Genomic DNA, 5,321 nt, shown 5'->3' on the forward strand with positions numbered 1-5,321 from the left:
TTTCTCTTCAAATAGTGCAAATACACAAACTCCCCGTGGAATCATGAATTATCCTTTTTCTCCGCCTCAAACATTTCATGATATATAAGCACATAAGCATAGCATCAATGTTTGACAGATAATGAATGAAAGAGAAAGAGAGGAAGGATTTGTACAAAACATGCAGAGGTAATTAAATGCATTGGTAATTAGCACTTATTTGAGATTGTTTCTTTAAAAAGAAACTTATTCTACGATCATGTGTTCAATGTAATCCAAGATAGGAACACTAAACACAGACCTTTATTACCTGCAAAACACAATTAAGTTTGTTTTGGTACCCACTTTTGAATGGGTCCTTTTGGGTTAGAGGAAACATTCAAGGTATACAAATGGGGTTTCCGAACAAGAGGTTTATTCTTAAAATTCATCACTATCCCATTAAAATCAACAATCAATGGTTTAGAAATCACAGTAGAAGATTTAGAACTTATTACAGACCATGGTTTAGCTAAATTACTCAAATTTGAATCAAATTTCCTATTAGGAATCTTATTCTTGTAATCATTAGCTATCCAACTTCTTCTCACTGGTGATTTAACAGACACTTGTGTTTTAGCATAGCTAGTAGATATTATTAATGAAGATTTAGGAATCCACTTATGGTTACTAGCTAAACTATTTTCTCCTGTAACAAATAAATTTTTAGAATTAGTTCGAGGAGTTAAAAACACATTTTAATAGTTGGTTTTCTTAGAAGATTTGATGTTCTGTTTCTTTGGGTTTCCAATAGTGAACCAACCATACTGATCTCTATATCTGGTTTTACCATTAGATGTATCTTTGATTAGAAAATCTTTGTTAGACTTTGACAACTTAGGTAAAGAACTAGATTGAGAGTTAACTTTTGGAGCAGTGGTTCTATAAACTGATGAAGTATCAACCTTGTTCTTTGAGGTAGTTGGAATGGGCTTTTTACCTTTGACAGGTGGTGAATGCTGACCTTTGGGTGAATAAAATGAAGTTGGAGCAATCTTGGATTTAGATTCCTTCTTTGATGCAACTTTAGGCTTTTTGGGTGACAGTTTTTTAAGTTCTTTTTCAACTTCCGGTGCAAAAACATGATCAGTTTCCAAAAACTTATCAAGTTCTTCAATAGTAAAATCTTGAACTTTCATTTGAACTTCTGGTTTGAAAATAGTTTTGTTTGTCAACTTTTCAATTAATGCTTTTGCTTTAGCCTTAAGATCTTTAGGAGTCTCAATCTTTTGCTCTAAGTTCACTTTATTTTGGTCAACAGGGTTGTTCATTGGAGTATCAAAAGAAAGTATTTTCTTGACAGAAGCAAGAATTTTTGCTTTCAAAGTTTGAACTTTCTCTTCAATTTGGAAGAATGATGATAGCATTGAGGTAGACATATCATGAATCTCTTGAGGAGAAATGCTATCACTCTGCATATCTTTAGAATTCTCACACCCATGGGATGGTGTGGAGCAATCAACAGATTTAGGATCATGCAGCATTTGGGTAGGGGTGGTCTCACTTACCTTTGGAGAATGATCTTGAGTTTTCAGAAGTTCAATGACTTTTTGTTGAGACTCAATCTTTTGTTTTAAACCTTCAATTTCCTTTTCCAATATGGTAGTTGGAATATAAGCTCTTTTGTGAAATTGGTTTTGAACAAACTTTTTGAGAATCATTTTCAGGAATTGAAATGTTGTCTATTTCTTCTAACTCATAGATGGATCAGGTAAGAGTTTTGTTGTATGTGTCATTTAGAGCAACATAATCAATACCAATCTGATTTGTTTTTGGTCTTTCAACATCATCTGACTCAAAGTCATCCTCAGATGGTCTGATGAATTCTTGAATTATGCCAAGTCTAAGGCATTTTTCATCATAAAGTGGACCAAGGTCTTCTTTTTGAATTCTTTCCAGGTGTGCTGGGTTCTCATAACACAAACCAAGAAGAAGTTTTGTTCTATCAATCTTTGACTTGTTATAATAAGTAGTCAAATTCAGAAGAGGATTTTGTTCAACTTTATAGATTTGTTCTTGATAGAACAAAACATTTGCTTTCAACTCCTCAACCTGTTTTTGAAGAGTTTCAATTTCAACTCCTTTGAGAAAACAAGTACTGTTTAGATTAGAAATCTGTCGTTCATGCTTTTCACAGTTGGGTCTAGAATCTTTCTTTTTATTGGTGAGAAACTCAACATCAGCTTGTCTTGCATTTGCTCTTATCCACTCATTGGTTTTCTTAAGCTTTAGGGTCTCAATGGTCTGCTTGAGTGAATGGACAGTCTCTTCAAGGTCTTGACATTTGCTAGTCAACTGAGCATTGGGAGAAACAACTTGAGAACTGTTACTTGACAAATGCATTTTTTTTAAAGATTCCCAATCACAATAACTTCAAATGATCAAACCACAACACACAGAACCAGACTCCTAGGACGATCTTGGCAAGATCGTCTTAACACCAAAAGCAAGGAAACCACTAGGACGATCTTGGGAGATCGTCTTAAAAACAATTAAGTAAGACGGTCTATTGGATGATCGTTTCAAGGTACTTTCTTTAAGAACACCAGAAACTACAAAATAGTCGTATTGAACACTAATTTGCTCTTCTCACTTAATTTTGAGAGTTAGAACTTGATTCAAAACAAAAATGCTCATAATTCAATCGCGCACAACCCTAGCAACAAATTTATAGCTCAAATCAACTCAAACTGAAAATTCAAAATCTCATCAACTTTCCAAAAATTTTGGATTATGATCAAAACAATGAATTGGATTCTGAAACTTGACAGGATGATTTTTGAGATGATTTGGAATGTATCTGTGATCAAAAACAGAACAATTGAGTGATAATCGATGGTGAATTGGTGAAAAACAGAGACGGTTTTGGTGATGAACACAAAAACTGATAAATTGATCGAAATTCTCTTAAATCTGTATGAATTTTCACAAATGTTATATCAATAGACTCGTAATCAAAATCCTGATCGAGTGGTGAACAAAATTCAGCTTGAAATTAACCGAATCAAAATCCCACAGAATGTTTGTAGGACGGTCTTGAGAGAAAATTTAGATTTTAATGAATTTATCACAAAATTGAGCAATGGATCTTCAACAGATTGTTGTTTTGCTCTGATACCACATGTAGAATGATGCTAAATTCGTGTTTTGATGCGGAAGAACAGTGATTATTAATGGCAGTTTGTGTGTGTGTGTTAGTGTGTGTGTTGTTGAGAGAGAAAAGTGTGAGAGGGAAAGATGATTTCAATTCAGAATATATTTCTGTTACAGCTTAATCATCAAAAGTTTTATGGAATGTAGGATTGAGGGGTTTATATACTCCTAGCAAATTACAAAAGCTCCCCCTCAACCTTACAATATTTACACAAACATACCAAGTTAAGTAATACAACTAAGCACTATTTATATTTCTAAAAATATGCAATCTTCTGTTTATCAAAAGTGTTTTTTATTACAGTATCTTGTCTGGGTGAGTTCATCCAAGAGTTAAATATTTTTTGTTCTTTTGCAAGCATATTTAATAATTCTTCTTTTTCAACTTCCAGTTTAGCTACCAAAGACTGATAGCTTCTCAGAGACAACTGGACATCTTTTAGTTCTTTTAATCGGGCCTGACTGGCGTTCAGTTCAGAAGTATTTATTTCAAACATTTTTAGACTCTCTGAACGGACAGTTTCAACAAAATTTATGTCAGCCACTATAAGAACTAAAAGATCCAGTTTCAGTTATTCGTTACTTTCATTTCCAAAAACACTAACCTTTTTCATAATGATGTCCACCCAATGACCCGATTCGACATCAGTTTTCACAACATGACCTTGATCTTCTCTTGCCATGAAACACATATCCCTCACTTCTTCTTCATCATCTGAGGACACATCAGAATCTTCCCATTTTTCAGTGTTCGCGATCATGCAACTATTGTTGGAAGAATCTTGTGCCATTAGAGCTATGTGGGCCTTTAGTTTCTTGTATTTGGCCTTGTAGCTCTCGTCAGATTTCCAAAAAATAGAGTGGTTAGGGGCAGATGATGAGGGTTGACTAGATTTGCATTCCTTCATGAAATGTCCTTTATTTCCACACTTAAAGCAGACAAGATCAGACTTATCAATAGAAGCACTGGATGCAAATTGTTTGCCAGGACGTTTAGACTTGACCTTAAAACGATTAAACGTTTTAGCCAGCATGGCAACGAGATCATCCTCGTCATCCTCATCACATTCATGAGTAGGATAATCAATTATACCAGTTTCATTAAATCTGCCACTATCTTCTTCACTGAGTTACTTTCGTCACTCTAAGAAGATAGTAAGGCAGTGCTTTGTGGCTCAGAATACTGAACCATTGCAGTACCAGTAGAAGCATGATTTTTGGCATCTTGCTCAACCACGGCTCTCTCAGCTTTGTTCTCTTCAGTATATCTGAAGGCTCCATATAAGGATGCTAGAGTATGGCTGTGCAAGGTTTTTCCTTGTCTCAAGACTAAAATCAAGTTTTCCCATTTTGAAGGTAAAATATCACAAAACTTTTCCAAGAGAATTTCTTTATCTTTTTCAACACCTAATGCCTATAATTGATTTACTAAATTTGAAAATCTGATGTAGGTTTGAGTTAAAGATTCATTTGAATAAGCAAAGAAAGCTTCATATTTCTTGTTTAAAGCAACTTCTCTTGTGACTACAGTCTCTTTGGTGCCTTCAAACTGTCTGTAACACCCCGACTAGGCGGAAAACTCGGGATGTGAGATAAAGCACACGCGCACATGGATGTTACATAGGAATACTAAATGAGTGCTTAGGATAAACATAAATAGTCAATTTCATAACCAAACAAGCATAGTAGTAGTTATGACACACACAAGTTCAACAAAGATGATCAAATTAAGTACGAAAGGTTCCCACGAAGGGGATACGATTGGGCATATTGCCACCAAACACAAAGTACAAGCATGCAAACTCCAACCCTAAATCCTGAAGTCTGCTAATAGTCCCATGCTACCACTCCTAGCCACGATTAGCCTGATTACCTGAAAGGAATACTTAAAAGAGTCAACACAAAGGTTGGTGAGTTCGTAGGTTTGAGTATAAACAAGTAGTATAAAAGCATTTTATACCGCCAATAGATCTCAAGTATTAAGTAGTATGTAGTGGCTAGTGACCAACTTGCACATAAGTAAGCGAGCACACACAATCCTCGATAGGACCGGCTAATAGTATCAATAGAGCACACACAATCCTCAATAGGACCGGCTAATAGTATCAATAGAGCACACACAATCCTCAATAGGACCGGCTAATAGTATC

This window comes from Erigeron canadensis, chromosome 7 (assembly GCF_010389155.1).
Source record: "Erigeron canadensis isolate Cc75 chromosome 7, C_canadensis_v1, whole genome shotgun sequence".
Taxonomy (NCBI): domain Eukaryota; kingdom Viridiplantae; phylum Streptophyta; class Magnoliopsida; order Asterales; family Asteraceae; genus Erigeron; species Erigeron canadensis.